Below are 21,815 nucleotides of genomic sequence, written 5' to 3' on the forward strand. Positions count from 1 at the left end.
ATTAAAATGCAGGTTACATTTTCTACATTAAGTAATATTTGCATATGGAATGTATTTTTATCATTCCTGTTGAAATTTAATTTTGCAATAGTTACTGGAATATTGGTTTACAAACTACTATGTCCTAGTTCATCTTGTTCATTTGCATAAATATGTCAGTGGTAATGTTGAATAACTCCAGACCCTGTTAAGAATTAGAAAACGTTAAAAAAGATGTGAACTAGATGTCATTCTCTGGTGGTTAGCATAAGACTAATGTAGGCCTAATTATAATTGGGAAAACAATTGATTTAAATTCATTTTAAATTCTTAGATTGCCATTGTAATTAAGAGTACATTTTAATACATGGTTCTTCAAAAGGCGCAAATAAGTCACTATATGTGTGAAAAGTTGGCAACTGAGTAAAGCATTGTAACTTTGTTCCAGGTTGAACTTGTTTTAAAATGTCAGTGTTGAAATGTTAATGGAAGTGCAGTTAAATTTTACCATCGATAACAAATTGTTTTGACTTTGGAACCCATATTGAATGATCTGAATTATATTAGTTATGACAAGTAGTTACTTGCTAGCAAATTTCCCTCAACCTTCATGGCACCCTTTTAAAGTGTATTTCAATTCAGTAACTGTCACAACAAAGAGTTGTTATTGCATAAACTTCTGCATGATTTATTCAATAGTAAGTTTCAACGTGTGTTAACTCAAGTGTTACAATAGTGTTTGGTTATAGTCAATGGTAAATAGGTAATACAAACTGATTCTTAGAGCCTGAATCAATAGGACTCAATTTTCTTGTTCCAAGTGGACTCTGTAATGCAGACTGTGATTTTACATTATTTTATTATCATTTATTTTTTAATTTGAACAAGTGGCATATTTGTGTTTTTATGTCTAAAAGGAATTTAATGATTAAGCTTTGGTATTTTTGTAGCTATGGTAATTTATTTTAAAATACTGTTAAAAGACAGTTTTAAACTGTTTATAATTCATACAAGCTGCATCATTAATTTTAATATTACTGTGAATCATAGAGTCATACAGTGTGGAAACACTCTTCGCCCGACCAAGTTTCCCAAACTAAACTAATTACACTTGCCTGCATTTGGTCCATCTCTCTCCAAACCTTTCATGTTCATGTTCAATAACCTATCCAAATGTCTTTTAAATGTTGTAATTGTACCTGCATTCTCTGGTAGTTCATTCCACATTCCTCAGGTCCCTTTTAAATCTTTCTCCTTTGACCATAAAAATGTGCCCTCTAGTTTTGAACTCTTTCCCCCCCTCCCCCCTAGGAAAAAGACCCTTGCTTTTCACCTTGTCTACTCCCTTCATGATTTTACAAACGTCTATAAGGTCATTCCTCAACCTCCTGTGCTTCCAACCTATTCAGCCTATCCTTGTAACTCAAACCCTCTAGTCCTGACAACATCCTGGTAAATCTTTATTCAGTGGTCTGAGCAATGAAGACGAGCATACTAAATTCTGTCTACCTCTGATACAATTTTCAAAGAACAATGTACCTGAATCCTTAGGTCTCTCTGTTTTGACGGCATTACCCAGGACCCTACCATTTACTGTATAAGTACTGCCCTTGTTTGTTTTATCAAAATTCAATACCTTGGATTTATCCAAAATAAACTCCATCTGCCTGGCTTTAGACAATTGGCTTCATTGATCAAGATCCCTTAGATAATCTTAGGTAACCTTCTTCATTGTTGAGGAGGAGAAAGTGAGGCCTGCAGATGCTGGAGTACCAGAGTTGAAAAATGTGGTGCTGGAAAAACACAGCAGGCCAGGCAGCATCCGAGGAGCAGGAGAATCGACTGAGCCCTGAAGAAGGGCTTATGCCCGAAACGTCGATTCTCCTGCTCCTCGGATGCTGCCTGGCCTGCTGTGTTTTTCCAGCACCACATTTTTCACTTCATTGTTGACTATATCACCAATTTTGGTGTCATACACAAACTTACCAACCATGCCTCCTAAATTCTCATCCAAATCATTTGTATAAGTGACAAACAAAAGTGGACTCAGCATCAATCCCTGCGGAACACCACTGGTTACAGGCCTTCAGTCTAAGAAGACGCCTCCACCACCACCATTTATCCCTGACTGCCAAGTCAATTTTTTATCCATTTGGCAAGCTCTCCATGAATCCCATGTGGTCTAACTTTACTAATTAGTCTACCATGCAGAACCTTGTCAAAGGCTTTACTAAAATCCGTGTAGACAATGTCTACAGCTCTGCTGTCCTCAACCTTTGAGTTTTTTTGAGGATATAACCAATCAACTTTGTGAGATGTGATTTCCCATATACCAAGCCATGCAGACCCTAGTTAGTCTTTCCTTTGAGGAGCAGGAAAATCGATGTTTCTGGCAAAAGCCCTTTATTAAGAATTTTGCCCGACGTTTGCCCGAAACATCGATTTTCCTGCTCCTCGGATGCTGCCTGACCTGCTGTGCTTTTCCAGCACCACACTTTTGGCTCTAATCTCCAGCATCTGCAGTACTCACTTTGACCTAATCAGTCCTTGCCTCTTAAAGGATGTAAATCCTATCTCTCAGAATCCCCTGCAATAACTTATCCACCAATCGTGTTAGACTCATAAGTCTATAGTTCCCAGGCTTCTCCTTACAGCTTTTCTTAAATAAAGGCACAACATTAGCCACTCTCCAGTCCTCCAACACCTCACTTGTGGCTGTAGATGATACAAATAGCTCTGCTCGGGGCCCTACAATTTCTTACCTAGCTTCCCACAACATCCTGGGATAAACTTGATCAGGTCCTGGAGATTTATCCACTTTTATGTTTTTTTAAGATCTCCAGCACTTCCTCTTCTATAATGTGTACTGTTTTCAAGATACTAATATTGATTTCCCTGAGTTTCCTAGCCTCCATTTCTTTCTCCACAGTAAAGACTGACGCCAAATATTCGTTTAGTATCTCTCCCAAAACCCATCTCCACAACCTCATTGATCTTTAAGGGACCGAATTCTCTCTGTAGATGCTCTTTTGCTCTTAATGTACTTGTAGAATCTCTTTGGATTATCCTTAACCTTATCTGCCAAGGCTATTTCATATCCCCTTCTTGCCCCTCGCCCTCCATTTCCTTCTTAAGAATGTCCACACTCCTTGTACTCCTCAAGAGATTCACTTGATACCGGTTGCCTATACCTAATATATGACTCATTGTTCCTGACCAGAGCCTCAATATTGTTATTCATTCATTGGTCCCTACTCTGACCAGCTTAACCCTTCACTCTAATAGGAACATAATGCCTCTGAATTCTTGTTATGTCACTTTTGAAAGCCTCCCACTTGCCAATCATCTCGTTACTGCGAACAATCTACTCTAGTCAACTCTTGAAAGTTCCTGTTTCATATCATCAAAATTTTCCTCACTCCAATTAAGAACTTTAACCTTTATGCAAGGCCTATCCTGTTCCTTAACTATTGTAAAACTAATAGAATTATGATCACTGGTCCAATGGTGATCATAATACTTCAGTCACTTGCACTGTCGTTTTCTTCCTCCCAACAGAAGGTCAAATTTTAGGTACATCTACGTATTAATAAAGAGAATTTTCTTGAAGATATTTAACAAACTCTTCACCATCCAAGCCCTTTACACCATGGAGTTCCCAGTCTATGTTTGGAAGGTTAAAAACCTCTGCAATTACAGCTCTAATATTCTTACATACATCTGAAATCTCTGTACATGCTTGTTCCTCAATTTCCATCTTACCATTAGGGGGCTTATAGTGCACTCCTATAAAGACAATCATCCCCTTCTTATTTCTGAGTGCCATTCTTATAGCTTCACTGGACAATCCATCAGAAATATCCTCTCTTAAGGAAATATTACTGTTGTACTTAATCAAAATGCTAAACCCCCTCCTCTCTCACCTCCTTTTCTATCCTTCCTTTAATCCTGGAACATTGGGCTGCCAGTCCTGTCACTTCCTCTGCCATTTTTCTGTAATAGCTATGATGTCCCATGTTCCCATACATGTCCTAGGTTCATCTGCCTTATCTGTAAGGCCCCTTGCATTGTAATAAGTGCAGTTTAATTAATCAGAGTTGCCTCATTCTCTGACTTGCTCTTGCTTGTTTTTTGGTAGAACATAGAACAGTACAGCACAGTACATGCCCTTCAGCCCTAGATGTTGTGCCGTGCATTTATCTTAATCTAAAATCAACCTAACTTACACACACCCAATTTACTGCTGTCCATGTGCTTGTCCAGCAGTTGCTTAAATGTCCCTAATTTCTCTGACTCTACTACCAACGCTGGCAGTGTATTCCATACACCCACCACTCTCTGCGTAAAGAACCTACCTCTGTGACCCCTTGTGACAGCCATTCTGTCCTGGGGAAAAGTCTCTGGCTACCTCCGCTATGCCTCTCATTACCTTGTACACCTGTAACAAGTCACCTGTCTTCCTTCTGTCCAGTGTGAAAAGTTCTAGTTCACTCAACCTCTCTTCATAAGACAAGCTGTCCAATCTAGGCAGCATCCTGGTAAATCTCCTCTGCACCCTCTCTAAAGCATCGACATCCTTCCTATAATGAGGCAACCAGAACTGGACACAATTTTCCAAGTGTGGTCTAACCAGGGTTTTCTAGAGCTGTTGCACACAACCTCGTGGCTCTTAAACTCTATCCCCCTACTAATGAAAGCCAAAACATCATACGTTTTCTTAATGACCCAATCAACTTGGGTGGCAACTTGGAGGAATCTATGAATGTGGACCTCAAGATCCTACTGTTCCTGAAGTAACAAAGAAGATTGATGAGGGCAGAGCACTAGATATGATCTATATGGACTTCAGTAAGGCGTTCAACAAGGTTCCCCATGGGAGACTGATTAGCAAGATTAGATCTCATGGAATACAGGGAGAACTAGCCATTTGGATACAGAACTGCCTCAAAGGTAGAAGACAGAGGGTGGTGGTGGAGGGTTGTTTTTCAGACTGGAGGCCTGTGACTAGTGGAGTGGCTCAAGAATTGGTGGTGGGTCCACTTCTTTTCGTCATTTCTGTAAAAGATTTGGATGCGAGCATAAGAGGTACAGTTAGTAAGTTTGCAGATGACACCAAAATTGGAGGTGTAGTGGACATCGAAGAGGGTGACCTCAGATTACAATGGGATCTGGACCAGATGGGCCAATGGGCTGAGAAGTGGCAGATGGAGTTTAATTCAGATAAATGCGAGGTACTGCATTTTGGAAAAGCAAATATTAGCAGGACTTATACACTTAATAGTAAGGTCCTAGGGAGTGTTGCTGAACAAAGAGACCTTGGAGTGCAGGTTTATAGCTCCTTGAAAGTGGAGTCGCAGGTAGATAGGATAGTGAAGAAGGCGTTTGGTATTCTTTCCTTTATTAGTCAGACTATTGAGTTACAGGAGTTGGGAGGTCATGTTGCGGCTGTGGAGAACACTGTTGGTTCGGACACTGTTGGAATATTGCATGCAATTCTGGTCTCCTTCCTATCGGAAAGATGTGTGAAACTTATAAATCTTTTGTGAACCCTTTCAAGGATGTTGCCAGGATTGGGAGGATCTGAGCTACAGGGATAGGCTGAACAGGCTGAGGCTGTTTTCCCTGGAGCGTCGGAGGCTGAGAGGTGACCTTATAGCGGTTTACAAAATTATGAGGTGCATGGATAGGGTAAATAGGCAAAGTCTTTTCCCTGGGGTGGGGGAGTCCAGAACTAGAGGGCATAGGTTTAAGGTGAGAGGGAAAAGACATAAGAGACCTAAGGGGCAACTTTTCCACACAGAGGGTGGTACATGTATGGAATGAGCTGCTAGAGGATATGGTGGAGGCTGGTACAATTGCAGCATTTAAAAGGCATTTGGATGGGTATATGAATAGGAAGGGTTTGGAGGGATATGGGCCGGGTGCTGGCAGGTGGGATTAGATTGGGTTGGGATATCTGGTCGGCATGGACGGGTTGGACCGAAGGGTCTGTTTACATGCTGTACATCTCTATGATTGCCAAGAATCCTGTTTTTATCCCTGTAATCAGCATTCAAATTCGATCTTCCAAAATGAATCATTTCACATTTATCCAGGTTGAACTGCATCTGCCACTTCTCAGCTCAGCTCTGCATCCTCTCAATGTCTTGTTGCAGCCCACAACAGCCCTTGACACTGTTTACAACACCACCGACATTTGTGTCATTGGCAAACTTACTAACCCACCCTTCCACTTCTTCATACAAGTCATTTATAAAAACTACCATGAGTAGAGGCCCAAGAACAGATCCCTGGGGGACACCACTAGTCATCAACCTCCAGGCAGAATGCTTTCAATCCACTACCACTCGCTAACTTCTTTCAGCCTGCCAATTCTGTATCCAGACAGCCAAATTTCCCTGTATTCCATACATCCTAACTTTCTGAATAAGCCTACCGTGGGAAACCTTGTCAAATGCCTTATTGAAATCCATATACACCAAATCCACTGCTCAATCTTCATCAACTTGTCTCGTCACATCCTCAAAGAACTCAATAAGGCTTGTGAGGCATGACCTGTCCCTCTCAAAGCCATGCTGACTATCTTTAATCAAACTATGTTTTTCCAAATAGTCATAAATCCTATCTCTCAAAATCCTTTCCAGTACCTTGCTTACCACAGATGCAAGACTGGCTTGGTCTATAATTCCTAGGGATTCCCTATTCCCTTTCTTGAACAGAGAAACAGAATTCACCTCCCTCTAATCATCCGGTACTACTCGCATGGAGATGCAAAGATTATCGCCAGAGGTGCAGCAACTCTTTCCTCACTTCCCATATGTAACCTTGAATATATCTAGTCTGGGCTGAAAATGTGTTGCTGGAAAAGCTCAGCAGGTCAGGCAGCATCCAGGGAACAGGAGAATCGACGTTTCGAGCATAAGCCCTTCTTCAGGACTTGTCTATCTTGATGCTTCCCAAAATTTCTAACACATCCACTTCCTTCATATCAATGTGTTCAAGCCCAATAACCTGGTCCACGGTATTCTCACTATCAATAAGGTCCCTCTCTCTACTCAATACTGAAGCAAAAACTCATTTAGGGCTCCCCTACCTCTTCAGACTCCAGGCACAGGTTCCTTCCACTATCCCTAATCAACCCTACCCTCGCTCTGATCATGCTCTTATTCCTTACGTAAGTGTAGAGCTCCTCTGGGTTTTCCCTAATCCTTCCCACTAAGGCTTTTTTATGCTCCCTCCTAGCTCAATCCATTTTTGAGTTCTTTCCTAGCTACCCTATAATCCTCCCAAGCTGTGCCAGATCCTTGCTCCTTCAACCTTAAGTAAGCTTCCTTCTTCCTCTTGATTAGGAGCTGCTCTTGTCATCCAAGCTCCTTCACCTTAACATTCTTTGCCTGTCTCATGAATAGTAGTGGGGGATCCTAAATAGTAGTGAGAAGGGACAGATGAGAATGGTTCTAAATTAAAAATGAGGAAGTTAATTAGGGATGTTGTATCTCTAATGGAGACATGGATTTCACAGGGGCGGGAATGGTTGCTGAATGTTCCAGGGTTTAATCAGATATGCTAATCAAGTCAAGCAGAATGGTTGTGGAGAATTTGTGATACCTTACAAATTAAAGCAGAGTGAGGAATATTAAAATACAATTTCTCAGTCTGGCAACCTACCTGACCAGCTACCTTTTCAAAGTACGCACAATTATTATCAAGTAATATGCGAGTATTGGATAATTTTGTCACACTGAAACAGGCAAATAACTTTTCAGTCTAAATTTTAATTTATTATAAACAAAACCAGAGTGTACAGCTATGGTGTTTGTAAAGTTTGGACTAACTGTGGTACAACAGCACAGCAATTTTTAAAATAACAGTACTGCTTTTGAGGCAAACCTGTAGTCATGTTATGCTGGGTGAAGAAAATCGAATGTTACCTGGTATTTATTTGATAATAATTGTCGGATGTGGGAGTTTTGAGAGAGTTTACAGGTCACTGAGGATTATATCTGGAATAAATGTTGTTGGTTGCGAATCCTGTCAGATCAAATGGATCAGTTGGAGTGACAGTTAGACAAATTATAAGAGCTAGGGAGTGTGATGGATGGCAGTTATAGGAAGGGAGAAAAGCTGCAGAAACAGGCAAGTAAATGAGTTAACTCTGAGAAAGGTAGGAGAGGTAGGCAGGTAGTAAAGGAGTCTTCTGTGGCTATCTCCATTTCAAACAAGTATGCTGTTTTGGAAAATGTAGGGGGTGATGGACTTGGAGGCGAATGCAGCACGAACAGCCAAAGGTTTGGTATGAAGACAGGCTGTCTTATGTTACATTATGTTCCAAATGATCGATTGTGTTAGGGAACATTCTATGTCAGAGGCATAGACAGACGTTTCTGTGGCCAGCAGCGAAAAATCAGAATGGTGTGTTGCCTCTCTGGTGCCAGGATCAAGGATGTCTCAAAGAGGGTGCAGAATGTTCTCAAAGGGGAGGTCATTGTACACGTTGGTACCAACGACATATGAAGGGAAAAGGATGATATTCTGAAGGGACAATATAGAAAGTTTGGCAGGGATTTAAAAAGGCCGTCCTCGAGGGTGGTAATATCTGAATTACTCCCGGTGCTACAAGCTAATGAGGGTAGGAATAGGAGGATAGAACAGATGAATGCGTAGCTGAGGAGCTGGTGTATCGGAGAAGAATTCACATCATTTTTGGATCATTGGAATCTCTTCTGGGGTAGAAGTGCCCTGCACAAGAAGGATGGATTGCACCTGAATGGGAAGGGAGGTTTGGTAGAACTGCTCGAGAGGATTTAAACTAGTACAGTGGGGTCGGGTGGGGGGGTGGGGAGAGCCTGGGGGATAGTGAGGAAAGAGATCAATCTGAGGCTGGTATAGTTGAGAAAGGAACGAGTCAAACAGTCAGGGCAAGAAGGAGCAAAACAGAGAACAAGGTGGGACTGTTGAATTCATTCATTTCAATGCAAGAGGTCAATCGGAGAAGGCAGATGAACTCAGGGCATGGCTATCAGGGACTGGGATATCAGCAATTATAGAAATGTGGCTCGGGAATGGACAGGACTGGCAGCTTAATGTTCCAGGATACAAATGTTTATAGGTAGGATAGAAAAGGCGGCATGAGAGGAGGAAGTATGGCATTTTTGATAAGGAATAGTATTACAGCTGTACTGAGGGAGGATATTCCTGGAAATATATCCAGAGTAGTTATTTGGTTGGAACTGAGAAATAAAAAAGGGATGATCACCTTCTTGGGATTGTATTATAGACCCCCTAATAGTCAGAGGGAAATTGAGAAATAAATTTATAAGGAGGTTTCAGTTATCTGTCAGAATAATGAGGTGGTTATGATAGGGAATTTTAGCTTTCCAAACATAGACTGGGACTGTCGTAGTATTGAGGGTTTAGATGGAGAGGAATTTGTAAAGAGTGTACAAGAAAACTTTGGGTCAGTATGTGGACGTACCTACTAGAGAAGGTGCAAAATCTGCTCCTCGGATGCTGCCTGAACTGCTGTGCTCTTCCAGCACCACTAATCTAAAAGGTGCAAAACCTAACCTACTCTTGGGAAATAAGGCAGAGCAGGTAACTGAGGTGTCAGTGGGGGAGCACTTTGGGGTCAGCAACCATAATTCTATTTGTTTTAAAATAGTAATGGAAAAGGATAGTCCATATCTAAAAGTTGAAGTTCTAAATTGGAGGAAGTCTAATTTTGACGGTATTAGGCAATAACCTTTAAAAGCTGATTGGGGGCAAATGTTCGCAGGTAAAGGGACGGGTGGAAAATAGGAAGCCTTCAGAAATTAGATAATGAGATTCCAGAGGCAGTATATTTCTGTCAGGGTGAAAGGAAAGGCTGGTAGGTGTAGGGAATGCTGGGGGTTTTGTTAAGAAAAAGAAGGAAGCATATGTCAGGTATAGACAGGATAGATCGAGTGAATCCTTAGAGTATAAAGGCAGTAGGAGTATACTTAAGAGGGAAATCAGGAGGGCAAAAAGGGGACACGAGATAGCTTTGGCAAATAGTTAAGGAGAATCAAAAGGCTTTTTACAAATATATTAAGGACAAAAGAGTAACTAGTGAGCGATTACAGCCCCTCAAAGATCAGCAAGGCAGCCTTTGTGTTGAGCCATAGGAGATGGGGGAGATACTAAATGAGTATTTTGCATCAGTGTTTACTGTGGAGAAGGACATGGAAGATATAGAATGTAGGGAAATAGGTGGTGACATCTTGAAAAATGTCCATATTACAGAGGAGGAAGTGCTGGATGTCTTGAAACGCATAAAGGTGGATAGATCCCCAGGAAGTGATTGCTGGATCCCTTGCTGAGATATTTGTAACACCAATAGTCACAGGTGAGGTTCCTGAAAACTGGAGATTGGCTAATGTGGTACCGTTATTAAAGAAAGGTGGTAAGGACAAACCAGGGAACTATAGACTGGTGAACCTAACATTGGTGGTGGGCAAGTTGTTGGAGAGAATCCTGAGGGACAGGAATTACATATATTTGGAAAGGTAAGGACTGATTAGGGATAGTCAACATGGCTTTGTGCGTGGGAAATCATGTCTCACGAACTTGATCGAGATTTTTGAAGAAGTAACAAAGAGGATTGATGAGGGCAGAGTTGCAGACGTGATCTATATGGACATCAGTAAGGTATTTGATAAAGTCCCCATGGGAGACTGGTTAGCAAGGTTAGATCTCATGGAATGTCGGGAGAACTAGCCATTTGGATACAGAACTGGCTGAAAGTTAAAAGACAGAGGGTGATGGTATAGGGTTATTTTTCAGACTGGAGGCCTGTGACCAGTGGAGTGCCACAAGGATCGGTGTTGGGTCCACTACTTTTCATCATTTATATTAATGATTTGGGTATGAACATAGGAGGTATAGTCAGTAAATTTGCAGATGACACCAAAATTGGAAGTGTACTGGACAGCGAAGAAGGTTATCTCAGATTACAACGGGATCTTGAGCAGATGGGCCAATGGGCTGAAGAGTGGCAGATGGAGTTTAATTCAGATAAATGAGAGTCGCAGCATTTTGGGAAAGCATTTTGGGCGGCACAGTGGCACAGTGGTTAGCACTGCTTCCTCACAGCGCCAGACACCCATGTTCAATTCCCGACTCAGACGACTGACTGTGTGGAGTTTGCACATTCTCCCCGTGTCTGCGTGGGTTTCCTCCGGGTGCTCCGGTTTCCTCCCACAGTCCAAAGATGTGCAGGTCAGGTGAATTGGCCATGCTAAATTGCCCGTAGTGTTAGGTTAAAGGGGTAAATGTAGGGGTATGGGTGGGGGTGGGTTGCGCTTCGGCGGGTCGGTGTGGACTTGTTGGGCTGAAGGGCCTGTTTCCACACTGTAAGTAATCTAATCTAATCTAATCTAATCTAATCAAATCTTAGCAGATTTATACACTTAATGGTAAGGTCCTAGGGAGTGTTGCTAAACAAAGAGACCTTGGAGCACAGGTCCATAGCTCCTTGAAAGTGGAGTTGCGGGTAGATAGGATATTGAAGAAGGAATTTGATATGCTTTCCTTTATTGGTCAGAGCATTGAGTATAGGAGTTGGGAGGTTAGGTTGTGGCTGTACAGGACATTGGTTATTTTGGAATATTGTGTGCAATTCTGGTCTCCTTCCTATCGGAAAGATTTGTGAAACTTGAAAGGGTTCAGAAAAGATTTAGAAAGATGTTGCCAGGGTTGGAGGATTTGAGTCATAGGGTGAGGCTGAATAGACTAGGGCTGTTTTCCCTCAAGCGTCAAAGGCTGAGGGGGTGACCTCACAGAGGTTTATAAAATCATGAGGGACATGGATAGGATAAATAGACAAAGTCTTTTCCCTGGGGTCGGGGAGTCCAGAATTAGAGGGCATAGGTTTAGGGTGAGAGGGGAAAGATATAAAAGAGACCTACGCGGCCAATTTTTCATTCAGAGGATTGTGCACCTGGTGCTGCCAGAGGAAGTGGTGGAGGCTGGTCAGATTTGGATGGGTATATGAATAGGAAGGGTTTAGAGGGATATGGGCCAAGTGCTGGCAAATGGGACTTGATTAGGTTGGGACATCTGGTCAGCATGGACGAGTTGGACTGAAGTGTCTGTTTCTGCGGTTGCACATCTCTATGACCCTACAGATCCAAACACGCCACCTGCAAACAATTTCCAGGGACAGTCAACTGGTCCCTCATCCCCCACATCCAATAGGAGAAACATACCACTCCACTGACTGCCATAATTGCCCATGAAAATTTGCTCACTTAGTTTGGTCTAAAAAGACCCACATCTTTCTTGAATCCTGTGTATCTTCTAAAGCCTAAAAGACGATGCTCTAAAAACAACCTTTTTAAAAATGCATCTACTCTTCCCTCAACCACAGTTTTTAATTTTAAGCCTGCAAAAGAGAAAAAAAACTTCAAATTTTAAAAATCCAACACTTACCTGAAACTCCCAGCAAACGAGAAAAGCTGCTTCCCCAAATTCTCTGTCAGCCTGCTCTCAAATCTCTGGATCTGAGTAAAAGAATATCAATCTCTGATCCCCATCATTATTTAAACTGCTAAATTTGAAACCTCGACAAACATGTTGAAAAGGTCCAATCTTCTGTGTATTGGGCAAACAATACAAAAAATGTCCCATCAAATCTTCCAAGTTCCAGACTAACTTTTATAAAGAAAAAAATGCTCCATTGTGATACTGTTTGGCTGCCTTCAATTTATCATATTATTTAGCTTTTATCCATAGAAATAATGTGCACCTTTCAGAGTGCATAATGTTATGTCACCAAGTTCGCCACTCACTGAGGCCTTATATGTTGCTTCCTACATATGACAATCATTCTCCATATTTGGTGTGCAGGTCTCCTCATAATCAATTGCTTATCTAGGTAAGAGCCACCTCTTGACTGATATTCCCTGAATTTTTTTGTTTATTCTCTGTAGACCTCTTGAGCACCTTATGTTAGCATCTTATGAAAATTGAAATTACTGCTGGGAATGGCATCTCTGTGCCAGGTGGTGTGTGCAGAATCAGCTCAGAAAGGACACTGCATTTGACATTGGAATTAGCATTGTTTTAGAGACTTTAGCCTTCTATGTCATTTAGATTTTTGTTTGCATGCAGTTAAAAGATTCACCTCCTGTCTCAACCTTCCTCACATTTTCATTCTGGATAAATCACAGAAGAAAAGCAGGCTGGGAGTGATATCTGTTTTCTTTCGTGTCAAACCGTTTTCAAGAAATGATCCAGCATGTCTCTTATGTATCAGCTGTGAGACAGTCTAATAAACATACTGCTTTTCTTGCTCAACCCCTTAGGGTAATCAGAACCAAGACTAAAACTTTAAACTTTCCTAGTTAATGTTTATTGTCATAAAAAAAAATAGGTTAATGGGTAGTGATCTTTATCGTAGTCATTTGAAATGTAGCTTGCTAATTCTTCTGTTTTGTGAATACTGCAAGAAATGTTCTGTACTAAAACCCTGAGAAGTAAGAGAATAATCCTCCATTGCATTCCTGTGTCGCATTCTTCTGTTTTGACATGTGCACTGAGCCCTGGTCAGTCTTATCAACTGCTTTTTGCATTGTTCTTGCCAGCAAAAATGACCTTTCAGTAATTTTTCATGCTACCTTTTCAGTACTCAGAGATAATGCTCCCAAGCAGCACCTGAGCAACTGATGGTGATGAAGGTTTCTTGAATCTGTTGAGGACTCCTTATCTGTAGCATTTCAGACCTTTCTTCTTTTGCAAGGAGATTTCTTCTTTTGGCATATAATAATCTGGGTGAACAAACAAGGGCACGACTAATACAATTAATGGTAGGATCCTGGGTAGTGTTGTAGAACAGAGAGACTTAGGGGTTCAGGTACATTATTCCTTGAAATTTGCGTCACATGTATGTAGGGTGGTTAATAAGGTGTTTAGCATGCTTGCCTTCATTGCTCAGACCTTTTGAGGTTGTGCAGGACATTGGTGAGACCTCTTCTGGAGTATTGGGTGCAGGATATAGGAACGATATTATTAAATTGCTGAGGGCTCAGAATAGATTGATCAGAACATTGCTGGGAATAGAAGGTTTGAATGATAAATATAGGCTGGATAGACTGGGCTGTTTTTAACTGGAATGTAGGAGGTTAAGGGTGACCTGATAGATGTTTGTAAAATCATGATGGTCATAGATAAGGTGAAAAGCAAGGGTCTTCTCCCTGGGGTGGGGGAGTTTACAACCAGGGGATATTTTTAATGTGAGAAGAAAAAGATTTAAAAAGTGAGTGGTAATGCTTTTACACAGGAAGTGGTACATGTAGATATAGTTACAACATTTAAAAGACATTTGGATGGTACGTGAATAGGAAGAGTATGCAGGCAATTGGGGCTACTTTGGTTTGGAAACATGGTCGGAGTGGACTATTTGGACTGAAGGATTTATTTCCATGCTGTATAACTCTATAATCATTCACACCTTTCGATGTACACTTCTGTGGAAGATATTTTAGTTGATCCTCATTTTAAAATACCCAGAAGTAGTATCTTAGTTTTTCTTTTAAAACCATATATTTGGACTATTAGCGAAAGTTAATTCTAATGAATGCAAACATGGAAATGTAATACAACACTAATTGTTTATTGTCTGGGAAAGCACTTTGGTATAGATGTGATGCTGGAATGAGGCTATATGTGGATGAATGATAAAATGCTGATGAATTTGCCATTATTAAGGACCCTGACTTGTGACTTGATGTCCAAACCTTCACAAGTTATCCTGTTTTTCAAATTTTGGTGGATAACCACTAATGTATAGTAATTTTACATAGAAAATATGGACCATTAAATGAGTAAATGTCAGTGAATAAATCTACAGAACTTTTATTATCAGGCTGAGGGGGTGATCTGATAGAAGTATATGAAATTATGAGAAGTGTTGATAGGGTGGATAATCAATCTTTCCAGGAAATGTCAAATACTAGGGAGTATAGATTTAAGGTTAGAGGGGAAAAGTTGAAAGGAGATGTGTGAGGCAAGTATTTTTACCCATAGAGTGGTAGGTGCTTGGAGTGTGTTGCTGGGGAGATGGTAAAAGCAGATACGGTAGCAAAATTTAAGAGGCATTTGGACATGTGAAGAGGCAGGAAATGGGTATGGACCATGCCCAGGCAGATGGAATTAGTTTGGAATAGCATCGTGGTCAACCGAACGGCCTGTGCCATGTTCTGTGTCTAGGCTAATGTTCTGGGAACATTTGATTTTATTACAAAAGAGGACTCATTGCATACCTTAGAGCATAAATAGACTAAATGATTCCTCAGATAGATCAGAAGTAAGCTCTGCAGTCCTGTCCTATTTAGTCATGAATAGTGATAGACAGTTAAAGAATGTACAACGCTCCACTAACATTGTGATTCTCGATAATGGAACAGCCATGCACATCAGTGCAAAAGAATGCTGAAGCATTCACAACAATTGTCAGCCAGAAATGCTGAGTGGATGATCCTTGTCTGCCTCCAGTGGATGTCCCCAACATCTCAGGTGCCAGTGTTAAGCCATTTGAATCCTCTTTGCTTAATTCAAGAATTCACTTAAGAGATAGTTGGAGACACAGGATACTGCAAAGGTTATGGGTCCTAACAACAGTGTGATAATAGTACTGAAGACTTGTACTCAAAACTTGATGTAATCCTAGCCAAGCTGTTCCAGTACAGCTACAATACTGGCAGCTACCCAACAATATGTAAAATTGCCCAGGTATGTCCAGTACACAGAGCATGACAAATCCAACCTGGCCCATGGCTGCTGCATCACTCTGCTTTCGATCATCAATAAAGTGATGGAAGCTGTCATCAACTATGTTATCAGGTAGCTTACTTAGCAATAACCTGCTAGCTGATGATTAGTTTGGATTCTGCCAGGCCCACACAGCACCTTACCTCAATATATCCTTAATCCAAATTTCGACAAAGGAGCTGAATGCCAGACGTGAGGTGAGAGTGACAGAAATGCAACAAAGCCACATTTAACGGAGTGTGACATCAAGGAATCTTGGCAAAACTGGATTCAGCAGTGATGAGGGGATCAACTGTCCAGTAGTAACAGTCATACCTGGCTCAGAAAGATGATTATGGTTGTTGTAGGTCAGTCACCTGAATTCCAGGACAATTCTGCAAAAGTTTCTCAAGTTAGAATCATAGAGACATGCAGCACGGAAACACTCCCTTCATCCAAAGTGTTCATGCTGACTAGGTATCCTAAATTAATCTAGTTACATTTGCTAGTACTTGGCCCTTTTCCCTCTAAACCCTTCCCATTCATAAACCCATCCAGATGCCTTTTAAATGTTGTAATTATACCAACTTCCACTACTTCCTCTGTCAGCTCATTCCATACATGCACCATCCTTTGTATGAAAATGTTGCCTCTTAGGTCCCTTTTAAATCTTTCCCCTCTCACCCTAAACCTATGCTCTCTAGTTCTGGACTCCCCCACCTCAGGGAAAAAACCTTGTCTGTTTAACTTATCTCGTGATTTTATAAGCCTCTACAAGATCACCACTCAGCCTCCGACACTCCAGAGAAAACAGCCCCAGCCTATTCAGCCTCTCCCTACAGCTCAAACGCTCCAACCCTGGCAGCATCCTTGTAAATCTTTTCTAAAGCCTTTCACAACATCCTTCCTATAGGAGGGAGACCAGAATTGCATATAGTATTCCAAAAAAGGCCTAACCAATGTCCTGCACAGCCATACCATGACCTCCCAACTCCTATACTCAATACTCTGACCAATAAAGGAAAGCATACCATATTGCTGCCTTCACTATCCTATCTACCTGTGACTCTAGTTTCAAGGCTTTGAAGGTCTCTTTGTTCAGCAACATTCCCCAAGACCTTACCATTAAATGTAGAAATATTGCCCTGATTAACCTTCCCAAAATGCAGCACCTCACATGTATCTCAATTAAACTCCATCTGCCACTCCTCAGCCCATTTGCTGTTCTGATCAAGATCTCGTTGTACTCTGAGCTAGTGTTGTTGGCACAAACATCTTTAGCTGCTTTATAAATGACTTTCCCTTCTTCATAAGTTTGAAAGTGGGGATGTTTGCTGGTGATTGTGCAATGTTCAGCACCATTTGTGACTGCTCAGATGTCCAAATGAAGCAAGACCTGGATAATATCCAGCTTTTGGCTGACAAGTAACATGCGTGCCATAAAGTGTAGGCAATGGTCATATCCAACAAGAGAGAATCTAACCATTGCCTTTTGATGTTTGATGCAGTTACCATCACTGAATCCCCTATTCTTGGTGATTGCAATTGACAATAAACTGAACTGAACTACTCACATAAGCACAAAAGAAACATAACAACGTGTGAACAAGGAACAAGAGTAAAGCAGTCGACCCTTCAAGCCTGATAGCCATTTGTTGCTGAGCTGGTTTTAAACTCACCTGTACATTCTTGCATCACCTTAATAATCTTTTGTCCCTTGACCAAATCAGAGGTTAGGAATCCTGCGATGAGTAACTAGTCCCCTTACCCTGTCTTCGCCCAAAGCCTCTTCAACATCTGTAAGGCACAAGCAATGAATGTGGTGGAATACCATCCAGAAGATAATCTGAAATTCTCTAAGACTCCTTAGACATGATCTTTCAAACCCATGACCACTACCATCTAGAAGGACATGGGAACACCACCACCAGCAAGTTTGCTTCCAAGCTATTCACCCTCCTGACTTAGAAATATACCATATTCCTTCAGTCATTGGGTCAGAATTCTGGAGTTCTCTCCCTAATAGCAATGTGAATCTACCTATATCACAAGGACTGCAGTAGTTTAAGAAGGCAGCTCACCACTATCTTCTCAAGGCAATTAGGGATCAGAAAAAATGTTGGCCCAGCCAGAGATGCCCTCATGTGAATAAAAAAATATATTATTTTGATTTGGCTCTAAATATTAAAACAAAGATTTGAATAAGTTATTCTGATATCTTAAACTGAAACTCAAAATATTTATTCATAATATTAGCAGAGTATTTCACATTTCATCTTTTGGTTATGGTTTCCTGCCAAGATTCACTGCTGAGGGGCATCTTGCAGTATTCTTGATTTGTTAAACTTGCTTTAGTGCATATAGGTTCTTATCAATTCCAAAGCAAAAGAATGTGTGTTCACTGATGGTAACAAGATGAGGGTAAACAGGACATCGAGAACTTTGGTGAACAGCAAGACCACTGCTGTATATCTTTAACCAGCGATACGTAAGAATTGAGGAATAATGGAAGGATGGTAAATTAGTGTGGAGAAAATTCTATGTCACCAGGTACAAGGAAAAAAGATTCAGTAGAAAATTATAAAACAAAAAAGAAATAAGAAGAAAATATATTTATTTCTAAGAGCATTCACTATCTGATGGAGGCAGATTACAAACATTCTGAACAAGAAAAGTTGAAGTTTCATAGATGATGCTCAGGTTTGAGGAGCTGAGTTTTGAAACCTTAAGGATCTGGGCAGATCAAAGGAGCTGGGGGAGGGGGGTGGTCAAGAGTGGCATCATTTCTTTCCGGTCTCCCTCTCAGTAAAGGAAGAATGACAGAAGTATTGAAAGTCCTGTTCTACCTGTGAGCAATATGGGATGAAACACAATGCAGGTCATACAGTAGCCGCTAACACAAGGTCAGACTGCCGGCAGCAGGAGAGAGATAGGTGCATGCTCCCATTGAATATAAGAATTCTGGAGAGAGATTAAATATCTCCAAGTATCAGGGGAAGCTGTCTCTGATTTCTGCACCCTGCCTGAAGCCTTCACTTTAAGGAATTTGGAGGTCCACCAATGCCAGTGGTGGTACGTGATAGGAGCACTCATTTTCCTTGCCTTCAGACATTTCTATGGACCAGCAGATGCTGTGCGGTTTCTCCCAGACCAACATGCTGCTGTGCAAGGAGGTTTTGGGCTACTTCGAGGGAAATCATGCGCACAAAGTCTGTGTATGAGGTCATGCAGGTCGGTGCATGATTTCCATGCAGCATCCATAACATTGCTTTGCTTTACAATTCTCAAGCGTCAGCTTTGTTTAACCCCGTCTGCTAAATTGATGGCCTTGGTGATCTGTCTTCCAACCTAACTGGTGATAACAGTCCGGAGCCTTCATTATCGGGCCAAAAAATAAGGGCTATAGAATAGTACGTTATAGATTTACTAACACTGTGAGGGTCTCACGTTTTATAGTTCACGCTGTGTGTTGTGAAGTGGAGAGAACATGAACCCAGAAGATAATGGGGAGTCATGAGCCTTAAACACAGAATGTTACAGTGCAGTACGGCCGTTTGGCTCTCGATGTTGTGTCGACCTGTGAAAATAATCTGATTCTAGATTAGAGTGGTGCTGAAAAAGCACAGCAGGTCAGGCAGCATCCGAGGAGCTGGAAAATCGACGTTTTGGGCAAAAGCCCTTCATCAGGAATGAAGCTATCTTCATTCCTGCATCCAGCATCTGCAGTCCTCACTTTTGTCAAAATAATCTGGTGCTCATCTAACCTACACTGTTCCATTATTATCCATATATATGTCCAATGCCCATTTAAATGCTCAATGTCGGCAAGTCTACTACTGTTGCAGGCAGGCTGTACCATGCCCCTACTACTGAGTGAAGAAACTACCCCTGATATCTATCTTAAATCTTATCACCCCTCAATTTAAAGCTATGTCCACTTGTGTTAGCCTTCACCATCTGAGAAAAAAGGTTGTCACTGTCCACCCTATCTAACCCTCTGATTATCTTGTACGTTGCAATTAAGTCACCTCTCAACCTTCTTCTCTCAAATGAAAACAGCCTCAGCTCCCTCAGCCTTTCCTCATAAGACTTTCCTTCCATACCAGGCAATGTCCTAGTAAATCTTTTCTGAACCCTTTCCAAAGTTTCCACATCCTTCCTATAATGCGATGTTTAGAACTGCATGCAATACTCCAAGTGCGGCCTTACCAGTGTCTTGTACAGCTGAAGCATGACCTCTTGGCTCCAAAACACAATCCCCCTACCAATAACGCCAACACACATATGCCTTCTTAACAGCCCTATCAACCTGGGTGGCAACTTTCAGGGATTTATGCACCAGGACATACAGATTTCTGTTCATCTACACTGCCCAGAATTTTACCAGTGCTCTGCATTCCTGTTATTTCTTCCGAAGTGAACTATCTCATACGTTTCCACATTAAACTCCATTTGCAACTTCTCAGCTAGCGCAGCATCTTACCTATGTCCCTCTGGAACCCATAGCATCCTTTATCCTATCCTCAACTCAGCCCAAATCCAGATCATTTATAAAAATGACAAACAGCAGTGGCCCCAAAATAAATCCTTGTGGCACACCACTGATAACTGAGCTCTAGATGAACATTTCCCATCAACCACCAACCATCACCCTCTGTCTTCTTTCAGATAGCCAGTTTCTGATCCAAAACGCTAAATCACCTTTAATCCCGAAGCTCCATATTTTGTGCAATAGCCTACGATTTGGAATCTTATCAAATGCCTTACTGAAGTCCACATACAACATTTGCTATCTTCCAGTCTTCTTGCACTATTCCTGTCAACAATGACATAAAGATCGAAGCCAAAGGCTTTGCAATCTCCTCCCTGGCCTCCCAGCGAATCAGAGGATAAATCCCATCTGGCCCAGGGGTCTTATCTATTTTCAAATCTTCCAAAATTACTAAAACCTCTTCTTTGTCAACCTCAATCTCATCTAATCTTGTAGCCATTATTCTCACTGACTTTGCCCTTTTCCAACGTGAATACTGACGAGAGGTATTCATTCAGCGCTTCCCCTATGTCTTCAGATTCCACACACAACTTTCCACTGCTATCTTTGATCAGCCTTAATCTTACTCAAGTCATCCTTTTATTCCTGATATACCTATAGAAGGCCTTAGGGTTTTCCTTGATACTATCCACCAACAACTTCTCTTTAGATCTTTTCTGGCTCAAGCCTCCTAACTGAGCCTTCATGCCTCATCCTCACATAAGCCTTCTTCTTCCTCTTGACAAGAGCTTCAACTTCTTTAGTAAATCATGGCTCCCTCTCTCGACAACTACCTCCCTGCCTGATAGGTATATACTTATCAAGGACCCACAGTAGCTGTTCCATGAATAAGCTCCACATTTCAAGTGTGTCCATCCCTTGCAGTTCCCTTCCCTATCCTATGCATCAAACAAAAAAGGCGTTGGAGTAGAGGTGGTTAGTTATGAGGAGGAAAACAACATCTGTCACATGCTGAGGTCAGAGTGTTGGAGTGTTATGGTGGGCCAAAGAGGCTGATACTTAAGATTTCCAGTATCTTGCCTTTCATGATGGACAACCAATCTCCATTTGCGTACCAAGTGACACGTCCTTCCATCAATTAAATCAAGTTAGCTTTCATCTACTTTTGACCTCGTTGCACCCATTACAGGGAAACAGCACAGGCCTTTTGCTTATGCATTCAAGGTAAATTGTTTCCCAAATAAAAGCAAAGTGCTAGAGCAACTCCGCGTATCTGTTAGCATCTATGGAGAGAGAAATAGAGTTAATGTTTTGAGTCCAATATGACCCTTCTTCAGAATTGAACGGGGCTAGAAAATTATGCTGTTGAAAGAAAGGAGAAGTAACAAATGGAGCAGATTAAGAGGAAACCCATGGCAAAAGACAAAAGCAGTGCTAATGGTGAAGAAGTGATAACGATATAAAATGTGTGTTAGCAAACATACAAAAAGGAGGATATCAGTCTGCTTTGCTGAGAGCAGGATCAACAAGACACAGATTGGGGTGTCTATAAGAAAAATAGTTGACCAAGGTTTAA

General features: G+C 41.3%; 1 protein-coding gene across 2 annotated transcripts in view; it reads left to right on the plus strand.

Annotated features, from left to right (window-relative positions):
* cwc27 (CWC27 spliceosome associated cyclophilin) overlaps window positions 1–21,815 on the plus strand; it is a 273,662-nt gene that overhangs the window by 82,259 nt on the left and 169,588 nt on the right. The window lies entirely within an intron of this gene.

This window comes from Chiloscyllium plagiosum, chromosome 1 (assembly GCF_004010195.1).
Source record: "Chiloscyllium plagiosum isolate BGI_BamShark_2017 chromosome 1, ASM401019v2, whole genome shotgun sequence".
In the NCBI taxonomy this organism is placed as follows: Eukaryota; Metazoa; Chordata; class Chondrichthyes; order Orectolobiformes; family Hemiscylliidae; genus Chiloscyllium; species Chiloscyllium plagiosum.